Here is a 12,235-nt window from a genome sequence, read left to right as displayed (position 1 = left end):
CGGGCCCCGCACTTTCAAGGGCCCCACGCTAAATGTTTTCAAGCTATCAATTCCGGTTCAGTGATTCTGCACTTGCGCTATTGCTATAGTACTATACTGTCTTCAAATTTTATGAACGACTGGGTGTTTAAGTTTAACACGTAGGCTTTCGCGACCAATATAATTCATAATAAAGGAGTTTTTTTTGGGTTAGATCGCGTAAATATGTGTCGTTACAACCCGCCACCACCCGACACAGCCAACTAGTAAGGGTTGTCACGTAAACAGAATATGCCAATTCGTCACTGCATAATGTTTGTTGCCTCAGTAATCCCCCCCCCCCCCCCCACATTATGCAAGAACGCAGACGGGTGGTCACCACATCTACGCCTCTATACAAGGAACGAAACAGGTGGCCTTCTCCACAAATCTGGCTGTCGCCTGATGAAGCTAGTTGTAATTACTGGCGAAACATCGTACTCAGTTTGTAAATGTTGTGGCTTGGCTCTCCAACACACCGGTGTGCTGTACTAGTGACGAATTGGCATGTTCTGTTTACGTGACAACCCTTACTAGTTGGCTGTGTCGGGTGGTGGAGGGTTTTAACGACACATTTAGATATTTACGCGATCTAACCCAAAAAACCCTCTATTATGGGTTTTTACGGTTAGCGATTTGTCGTATTATCTGGCTGCATGGCAAATGAAAAAATGCAATGACTTTACTATGCAAGTAAAAAAAAAGATGTGTGTTTTCATATTTGTGTTTTTTTCATTTAGGGCCCTTTTATAAAATGTTACAGGCCCCACATTAGCTTAATCCGACTGTTCAACCGGTAGTCCCGCTCAGGGAGGCCACGTTATTTTCACCGTCGGTCACTTTGGTCAGGGATCATCCCTCGCGTAAAAGGATACGGGGGCGCAGACATTGGGAGGACACAGTGTCCACACCTGGGTGAATAATTTAGACAAAGCAGCGACCTGATCTCGTTTCTCCCCATTCTCTCTGGGGCCACAACTCGCAAACGAACGAACGGTTCGCCAGTTGTGGCTCAGTGGGCGCTTCGTGTTCATGTGGGGGAGACCGCATCCCAAACTCATTTACAAAGGTACAACACTGCCCCCAACAGGCACGAACAGACCGTGGCAAGTCCACATCGTGGCATTCAGCCAGGCTTGGCGCCTCTGAGGTCCTCACAATCAAGGCCGTAGCCAGAAAAAAATCTAAATTTGAAAACTAATTTCCTGCCTAAAATATTTAAAAAATCACTAATACATAGGATGGACTTTTTACTTATTTTTTACAATAATGTCTAATAGTGTATTGTATTACATTGCTGTTTTTTTCTTTTTTACCTTTTCTTGTTTCATTGTATGTAATGTCAGAGATTAAGGATTAATTACAACCATAACCACAATTATATAAACAGAAATCTATTGTATAGCAATATATTGGGGGGGGGGGCATTTTGAGCATATTTGAATAATGCGGGGGATGTCTCCCCCCCCAATATATATTATAAATTCGCGCGTTGCTCACAACCAAGGCATATCATGGGAAGCAGAATAATGTATCTCATAATACTGGAATAGGGGAGGACTACATTAAACTAATTATACGGAATCCTTGTCTGGTTACACATTAGTACAATACCCACCAATGTGGAATGTGGGAAGCCTTCATCCAGCCAGATGTTCTAGGTTGCTGCAGTGCCACGTGTCAGCAGACTGCAGTGCTGTAAATGCATGATTGCATTGTATATCTATGCTCCAATATATGTACATATGCTTTATGCCTTCACCAACTCACCAGTATGATGAACCGTGGTGAAATACACATACTAGGCAAGACCCTCATCCAGCAGTGGATTGGCTAAAAGGTTGTAGATGTACACGTTTATTATGTTTTACCAGGTTAGTCTCGTTTGCAAGACTAACTCTGGGGCATGTCTGTCAGTATCGATGATTGCTGTGTATAATCCAAACGTAGTGATTTATGGGTCCCCTTCAATTGGCAAATTTGGCCTACCCTTGCGAATGACGTCAAGGGATCTTTATTTAACCTTCACTATGAAGCAGGCGTCACGTAGTCATTATCATTATGGTTCTTCTGTGACAGGGGGCGAACTCACTACCGCTGGGCCAGATCGCCACTCATTACTGTGCTATATACGTTATACAATGTGATATCCAGTCCTATGTGGAATACTGCACGAGTGATATTTAAAAGTCAGTTGTCAACTCTATTTTACTATGGAAGCTAGCATAAGGAAGGAGGCGATGATGAGTGAGTGAATGATTGACACCAATGAAGTCAATCAGCCTCAAACCGAAATTTCTCCACTCTTTTCCACAACCAATAAAAAATTGATATTTTTTTAATTAGAGTAGTTTTGTGTTTACATTTCATATTATTTAAAAATTAATTCTTTAAAAAAATATAAAATGTATCTATCTCTGAAATGGTGCAAAACTCACACATTAAAGGACAGTATTCTTTTTCAAATTAGCAGACACAACTGAACATTTAAATGATCACTCAAGCGGCGTGAAAGTGAATTAGGATGAATTGCTACCCATTACATGACGGACGTAATTAAACAATGGGCTGATTTCCTGAAACCCTTAATTGCCTGTCCACCCAGCAGTACAAATAGGTTAATCACAATGAGTGATCGTTTTGTGTATTGGGGTAAAGTGTGGGTACTCAACACCTGTTCGCCTTTTGGCGTTCTCTGGGGCTGACACTTGTGAGACTTGGCCCGAAAGAAGGATGTCTCTGGTGTAGACCAACCACTTTCAAAGACAATGCCATATATAATTATTATCAGAGCATGTTTTTTGTTTGCATGTTCTCCACAAGTACGTGTCGTTAATGCAGGCATGATTCCTTGCAAAAGGTGTCTAGTTGGTGTTCGAACATCTTAACACTTGTTTTATTGCCAGAAAGGGTAAAACCTATTCTTATTTTTTACACGCTTTTATTTAACTCACTCTGTTGTTGTATCCTCTAATCTGGTAACTCAATTTTAACCCACTTCCCAATGTGGTATCGACTGCAAACTTGGTATACTTATGTCATACTGATGACAATACTATATTCTATCATTAAAAATAAAAATATCTCTTTAAACAATCTTTTGAAAAGCTTTCTATTAACTCTGTTGTTGTATCCTCTAATCTTGTAACTCAATTTTAACCCACTCCCCAATGTGCTATCGACTGCAAACTCGGTATACTTATGTCATACTGATGACAATACTATATTCTATCATTAAAAATAAAAATAAATATATTTTTAAACCATATTTTTAATGTTATGTTTCGGCTTGGGTCTAATTGTCCACGCTCAACTCACGTTGGCTGTAAATCACCACGTGTCCCTTAAGTTGTGGCAAGCTTCGGGACCACTTCCTGGAGTCGTGGAGTTTTGCCATTACTAGTACGGTACGTTTCATTAAAGCGTGTTTTAAAAAATATTTTTTTTAATATTACTTATTTCATACTCAACGCCTCTTCCGAGACGTCTGACCAGTGTGGAAGGGTAGTTTATAAATACAGCACACCTTAAAGCTCTAGAGCTCCCTCTTATGGAAACCATTCCTCCAAGTGTGACGCAAGCAACAGTTAATTGCAAGGATATCGTTGCCTTCTAATGGTATTTTTTTTAAAAAGGTCTCGCATAATATATACAACACCCGCGATCATCTTACAGTTGTTCACTTTTTGCAGTGCTGACACGTTACCCACGTTCGGCAAAGGGCCGTGCGCGGTGAAGCGAAATCAAAACAACTCACGTCTATGTTCGTTCGTGTCGACGCCACCCGAAGGAGGTGTGTTATTTAATCCAAGGCCGTAATTATAATATATATTGGAGGGGGACACATCCTACCCCCCCCCCCCCCCAATAATCAAATATGCTCAAAATGTCCCCCCCCCCCAATATATTGCTATACAAATATTTTAAAAAATTAATCATTGCGATGCTATGTTAATAAGAACAACAATTTGCTAAACCTTGGCCACAAAATGTGGACTTGTCTTTATATCAAGGCCGTCGTCATGGAGTCAACATTGGGGGGGACCAAATCTTCCAGGGGGTCTGGGGGTCCCCCCCAGAAAATAAATCTCAATTTGAAAACGAATTTCCTTCCATTTCCTGCCTAAAATATGAAAATACACTAACACATAGGATGGACTGTTTATATATATTTTTACAATAATGTCTAATAGTGTATTGTATTACATTGCTCTGTTTTTTTTATTTTTTACCTTTTCTTTCATTGTATGTAATGGCAGAGATTAGAGATGAATAAACTACAACCATAACCACAATCATATAAACAGAAATTATTTTATAGCAATATATTGTGGGGGACATTTTGAGCATATTTGAATAATATGTGTCCCCCCCAATATATATTATAATTACGGCCTTTCTTCATGTAACAATGCGTAGATTTATGCTTATATGATTGTGGTTATGGTTGTACTTTATGAATCCCTAATCTCTGCCATTACATACAATGAAACAAGAAAGGGTAAAAAAGAAAAAAACGGAGCAATGTAATACAATAACACTATTAGACATTATTGTAAAAAATAAATAAAAAGTCCATCCCATGTGTTAGTGATTTTTTTGTAAATATTTTAGGCAGAAAATGGCAAGAAATGTAGAAAAAAAGAATTCTGGGGGGGGCCCCAGACCCCCTGGAAGATTTGCCCCCCCCCAATGTTGACTTCATGGCTACGGCTTTGATTGAATCCGCATCGCCGCCAAAAACGAGAACTTTAAAACACCTTGTTGTGTAACCAACAGGTGAACTGACAGGAAAGTGGGACACAACATCAGGAAGTTGTGCCTTGTGCATTGTGCAGTGTTTTGGGTTGTCTCACCGATTCTATTCCAACAGCAGCACCATTGACGACTGAGGGTAACCTTTGTAACTCTATACGCGATCTAACAAACATAAAACTCTGTCATGGATGATATTGGTCGCGAAAGCCTACGTGTTAAACTCATCTATACAAAAGCAGAGCCAGTGGTGGTACTGCTATCCCATTGAGGGCCCGAATCAGAAATTATTATTGGGGGAGCTCAGCTCCCAGTTTAAAAGATCCCAGTGAGATGCCAGAATGTATATAGACACGAGATTTACAATAGATGGAGTAACATATGATAAATTCAGACAAAACTGAAGTGTATTTTTTAGTTTAGTTTGATTTGTTACAAGAATTATCCCATTTAGCCAGTTGTCCGGATATTATACAGGGGAGACCCGTAGTGCTACATGAGGACAACAGAAAAAAAAGACACATCAATACTGTAATACAGAGCATGAATATTGCACAACTAACGAATAATTTAACGGTTGTAAACAAACACACGCGATTTATTAAAAAAAAGCTAATATATGAGAAAGAGGTGCCATAAAATGTTAGGTGCAGGTACAACAAGAAAGCCCTGCAGTTTGGCTTAATATGGAAATAAACTTTTTTTTTATTATACCAGGTAAGGCCCACTGAGCTAAATAGTTTTTCAGAAGCAACCTGGCCACAGAGGAAGTGGCTTATCACGTGGAAATTTATAGCAGCCAAATAATCTAAACGCATGATGTTAATTCGAAATGTGAAGGAAAAAACTGTAGGACCCGGAGAAAAATCCACGCGACCATGGAGAGAAAGAGACACGCTAACTCCACACATACAGCAGCAGGCATCGTCAGGGTCGGGATCGAACCCACGACCTCCTGTATACCAGGCGAGGTAGTTAACATCTCACCACGGAGAGAGAGACACGCAGATTCCACATATACAGCAGGCGTCAGGGTCAGGGTCGAACCCACGACCTCCTGTATACCAGGCGAGGTAGTTAACATCTCACCACGGAGAGAAAGAGACACGCTAACTCCACATATACAGCAGGCGTCAGGGTCAGGGTCGAACCCACGACCTCTTAATCAGAAGAGAGAGGGGGCAAAGGAAGGGAACCAATCTGTAGATGAGCGACAAGAGTATTCCAGACATGTGGAGCAGCAACACTGAAATACTTTATTTGTAACCAAAGTTTTAGCAAATGTAAATTTTAGTAGGAGCAAGTTAGCACGCCAGTGGCCAGGTCGCTTCTGCAAATGAGCTAGAACAGCTCAGTGTGCCTTACCTGGTAAAATACATTAAAAAAATAGTTTAGTTTACTTCTGAGGCTATAGTCGGGAGTGATATAAACTAATTGGTCCTTGATGTAATTGGCGGAGCTGTTTAAGATGACCTTTAGGATGAAGCCCGCCCAGCGGCGATCTCTCCAGATATCTAGGGGGGAAGATTTGAGTTAATGTCCAGGTTGCAATGATGATGAGTTCTATAGGGGGCATCAACAGCACGACGGAGAGCGGAGTGGTATACTATATTGTATCAATATTTATTTTTCGTGCCAATATCACCCCCAATAAAGTAGGTACTGCATAATGGAATGAGAAGTTTTAATGTGGATTCAGAAGCTAGGCGGTAGGTGGCGTTACACTAATGAAATATGGGGTAGGACTGTGGCTTTAATTATACAGTATTCACAGGGAAGTCGAGGTGGAATACTGTACGGCGTTTGTTTCTCAAGAATAACATCGTTCCTGATTGTGTTTTTTATTCTATCCGGCGTTTGTAAAGTGCTCAAAAGTAACAGCATCGGCTTACATCCATGCGATGAAGGACGCGTTTAAACCCCAGTTTGTTTGGCGACTACAAACTCATTTGTTTGGTAACCATGGCGAGAAACCTTTTCGTTTCCTCCTTTCTCAGACTGTACATGGTAGAAAGAAAGACTCGACGCAAACTTATTGGATTAAAAATATCGATGTTCTGTGAAGGAGGGTCACTTACCCGAGCCATCACCTATCGTATTTCCCTTTACGTGAGTGCCATTGGCGAATGTTTTGAGGTTGATAAACATCGCTCAAAAACCATTGCTATGTCAAATATGCGGTGACCATGATAAAGTGGTTTTGGAGTCCGTGACTCTTGCTCATCTTGAGCAACAATTGATGAACTCGCCGCCCCCATCATCCCACCAGCAATTCAAAGAATTTTCACAATTCCAGGCCAATGTTTCTACTCAGTAATTGGCTTTTTTTTTGGTCTCGTTTTTACTCTATAGTTTCGCAAAAATGCCTTCAGACTCAGGCGAGGCTTTCCTGATCAAAGCACTACTTGAAACCATTACGATGAAAACGTTTTTGTTCTACCAGGCAAGGCCCACTGAGCTATAGAGGCTCTTTCTTCAGAAGCGACCTCAGATGAGCACGGCTGGCTACGTACGGTGCGAAAGAAGTTCAGCACACATACAGACCTGGCCGCACATGATTGGTCAACAAATGATATCTCAATTAGCATTGGATTATTACGGTGCGATGTAATTCTTAATAATTGTACATTGAGGGGGTTTCCTCGCTCAGTTATTACACAATTCGATAGTTGTGTACCGGTAACCACACTAAAAACCTGCAACTCAAACCAGTATACGCAGAGTATTGGATTTTTACAGTTTAATCGAATAAAACTAAATCAGCCACGATCAATCCACTGCTGCCTGTAGTCCTCCCAAACCCTTATCCATCACTCACTATCCTGCCATGTAATTAATAATCCGTCTTTCCATGCTTTTGTGTGCCACACCACTCCCATTGCTAATTGTATTTTCGTCCCACGGGAATAATATAAGGCTACACGTTTACAAGCGTTTCCTTTGAGCGATATCAACACATGGCTTGCAATTCGTGTTTTTGGGATGTGAAACGACACAGCAGCATCGACTGTTGTTGTACTGGGATTCTATGCTCCGAAGTATATTCTTCGCGGGCTTTACCAACACAGGCACTAGACCGGCGCGGTGAAGTATGGTCAAATAACTCCTAGCCGAGAGGCCGAATTCATCCAGCAGTGGATTGACAACCCCCTGGCCACTGATGACCACGCTGCAGCATCTCGCTTGGGACGAAGGTTGTGTCTCTGGTGTAGGCCCATCAGGAGTTGTACACACCCCTAGCTGCCACTGCTATTCAGTGGCCTCAAATAAAATAAAATGTTTCGCTCCGGATGACCGCTGCAAAGTATTATCTGTATTTTGATTTAGCGTTCTGATCTTAAAGGTGCATTGAAACATTTGATACTCCGACTGATGCTCCTGTTGTTGAGTTACTCATGCAGCCAGCTATGGCTCTAGCAGGGGTCGGGAACCTATGGCTCGCGAGCCAGATGTGGCTCTTTTGATGATTGCATATGGCTCGCAGATAAAACAAAATATTCTCACTTGTTTTAATCCATCCATCGATTTTTCACTGCGCATGTCCTGTTCAGGGCTGCAGGAGCAATTGTCCATTATTTTAATTGGATGATACTGGCCTACGTTTGCCGTTGCTGGGTAAAACAGGTAAACGCCCCCTTTTGAATCAGTCTGAGACTGCGTCTGCTCGGTCATTAGCTCAAAGCTAACCCTTCGACGAAGAAGATGGCGAAAAGAAAAAAAGACGACGAGTATCGTACATTTCAGGACGAATGGACCGAAGAATTCGCCTTTGTGGAGAGAGTGGGTTCTGCGGTGTGTCTAATTTGCAATGACAAAATTACATCGTTGAAACGGTCGAATGTAAAGCGGCACTTCGACACGCGGCACGCTACCTTTGCATCAAAATACCCTGCGGGAGACAGCAGAAAGAAAGCGTGCCAAGAGCTGAGCAGGGTGCAAGCTAGCCAGCAGCAACTCCGCGTATGGACCCGGCAAGGTGACTATAATTCGGCTAGCTTTGCTGGTTCTTTAGCAATAGTGAGGAACGGAAAACCATTCACAGATGGCGAGTATGCTAAAACGTTCATGCTGGATGTAGCCAATGAACTTTTTGATGATCTTCCGAACAAAGACAAGATAATCAAACGGATACAAGACATGCCTCTGTCGGCAAGAACTGTTCATGATCGTACCATCGTGATGGCAAACAAAGTGGAGGAAACGCAAGTGAAGGACATAAATGCAGCGCCGTTCTTTTCTCTGGCTTTGGATGAGTCAACAGACGTGAGCCATTTGTCGCAGTTCAGCGTGATTGCAAGATATGCTGTTGGTGACACACTGCGCGAAGAAAGTCTTGCTGTTCTGCCATTAAAAGGGTCCACAAGAGGTGAGGATTTATTCAAGTCTTTCATGGAGTTTGCTCAAGAAAAAAGTCTACCTATGGATAAACTTCTCTCAGTGTGTACTGATGGTGCTCCGTGTATGGTGGGGAAAAACAAAGCATTTGTGGCGCTTCTCCGTGAACATGAAAATAGACCCATCCTAAGTTTCCATTGCATTATACACCAGGAAGCACTTTGTGCTCAGATGTGTGACAGGCAGTTTGGCGAAGTGATGTCGCTGGTCATTCGTGTGATCAACTTTATTGTTGCCCGAGCCTTAAATGATCGCCAGTTTAAAACACTGCTGGATGAAGTTGTAAATAACTATCCTGGTCTGCTTTTGCACAGCAATGTGCGTTGGTTGTCAAGAGGGAAGGTGCTTAGCCGTTTTGCGGCTTGCCTGAACGAAATCCGGACTTTCCTTGAAATGAAAGGCGTTGGGCATCCTGAGCTAGCCGACACCGAGTGGCTCCTCAAGTTTTACTATCTCGTAGATCTGACTGAACATCTGAACCAGCTCAACGTGAAAATGCAAGGCATTGGAAATACAGTGTTATCCCTTCAACAAGCTGTATTTGCTTTTGACAACAAGCTGGAGCTTTTCATCACGGATCTTGAAACAGGTCGTTTACTACATTTTGAAAAACTGAGCCAATTTAAAGATGCATGCACAGCAAGTGAGCCCATTCAAAACCTTGATCTCCACCAGCTAGCTGGCTGCACATCCAGTCTCCTACAGTCCTTCAAAGCACGCTTTGGAGAATTTCGTGAGCACACTCGTCTTTTTAAGTTCATCACCCATCCAAACGAGTGTTCACTGAACACAGCCGACCTGAATTACATCCCTGGTGTCTCCGTCAGAGATTTTGAAGCAGAAGTGGCTGACCTGAAGGCCTCAGACATGTGGGTGAATAAGTTCAAGTCACTGAATGAAGATTTGGAAAGAATCACACGACAGAAAGCGGAGTTGGCGAGCAAGCACATGTGGACAGAAATGAAAAAACTCCAACCCGAAGACCAGCTGATTCTCAAAACTTGGAACGCGCTTCCTGTCACATACCACACACTGCAGCGTGTGAGTATTGCTGTATTGACCATGTTTGGATCTACGTATGCATGTGAGCAGTCATTCTCACATCTTAAAAACATCAAGTCCAACCTACGATCACGTTTAACGGATGAAAGCCTCAACGCTTGCATGAAGCTTAACCTCACCAAGTACCAACCCGACTACAAAGACATCAGCAAATCCATGCAGCACCAGAAGTCGCATTAATGGTGAGTGTTATAACAACATTATTTAAAAGAATAAATTCAGAGGCTTATTATACTGACATTTAGTTGAATTCACTTTTAAAATATATTATATGGCTCTCACTGAAATAAATTTCCAAATTTTTTGCTTTCATGGCTCTCTTAGTCAAAAAGGTTCCCGACCCCTGCTAGGGTTTGGTGTTACATGTTGTTTATGTTGTTTATTGTTAAAAATTCGGTCACGGTTACTATGATCACTGTTACGTTGCATTTATGGCTTTATTTTGGTGATTTCGAAAAGTTTTTTGGTTTGGCCATGTTTTTGTTTGTTGTAGTACGGAGTTAGACTGATGGCCTTAATCTTAGTTGTCTTGTTGTTGTTTGACTTGCATCCCACTGGGATTTTTGCACACAGCGTTGGTGTACGGTACTTTATTCAGGAATATGTTGATGTTTTTTCATGGATTTTCTGTTTGCACAGTCACATAGTCACTTTACGATGTTGTCTTGTTCGTGTTTTTGTTTTTTTGTTTGTTGTGGTTGCACCCGATTCAAGAGCCGAATGGCTCACAGGGCTATACCAAATAAATGGAACTATAACTATAAATGGAACTGTCTCAAAGACGATGCCATTAAATCATAAAGAGGCATACTCTTTGTGGTTCTTTCGGTAAAGTCACGTGAAGTCACGTAGGTATAAAATAATTATAACTACGTGACTTTACCGAAAGAACCAAAGAGTATGGATTACCGCAGTCGCGAAAGCTTCAATTCAAGATTCAGAGGCATGTTTGTGCTTAATTCAATACTTGAGTTCTTGCAAAAGTTTTCTGTTTGAACATCTTGACGCCTTTCTTTCCATAGCCATTTCTGTGACCAGTCACAAGCTAATCACTCAGCTATTTCAATGCTAAATTGTATGCTAATTCCTTTGTCAAGGCGCTTTGTTTCTTCTCACACAGCTTAAAGGTCGCGATCTGAGCGTGGCTTTTTCACTCCAGCGCTGTCCTCCAGACAGTCTCGTCCCTTCACCTGATGAAGGCCGCTTGTGTTGTGGCCGAAACGTCGTGAGAATATTATTATTTTATTTTATAAATGTAGTATTTTATTCTCATTCTACGTGACTTTACCGAAATAACCAAAGAAGGGGGTAAAACTTTATTTGTTATTGTTTTTAATACTGTGATACTAGCTGCTATAAGTGGTGTGCTATAGTGGCATTCTTGTCTTTGTTACTGTTCGCCTTTTGGGGTTGTCTGGTCTGATACTGGTGAGACGATGCCCTAGAGAAGGCTGTCTCTGGTGCAGGTCCATCAGTCTCAAAGAAGATGCCCATTATATCATCAAGAGACATGTTTGTTTGTATGTTCACCACAGGTATACTGTGTGTGGTTAATGCACAATTTCATTGATCGTAAAAATGTTTCTGTTTGGTGTTTGAACGTCTTGACGCCTATTTTGTTGCCAGAAAGGGTAAAAAGCTATTCTTATTTTTTTTGTTCCATACCGAGTTAAACATGTTTAAATGTAATTAGTATTCTTCGATTGACTGATCAATTGATGTATAATATTGTTCTTTTTTTGGTGTGGTTTTCATAGTGGCCCTATTGCGTTTCCAACCTTTTATTTTACTCTTTATTTGCATTTTATATTTCGCTTGTTTTTTGTGCAAATAAACAACACAACTCCTCACACCATTCCTCCTTACCCTCCCAATGATCCGCGATTTCAAGCGGAGTTTAATTCAACGCGCGGATAAGCACCGCGGACTAACATTAATAACTAGTCAACTCGACGATATTCGTCGATTCCACTGTTTAATAACACACTATATAATAACGATGTCT

Source organism: Petromyzon marinus, chromosome 30, assembly GCF_048934315.1.
Source record: "Petromyzon marinus isolate PM22_M1 ecotype Great Lakes invasive population chromosome 30, UKy_Petmar_22M1.pri1.0, whole genome shotgun sequence".
NCBI lineage: Eukaryota > Metazoa > Chordata > Hyperoartia > Petromyzontiformes > Petromyzontidae > Petromyzon > Petromyzon marinus.
Note: the sequence above shows the minus strand (reverse complement) of the source record.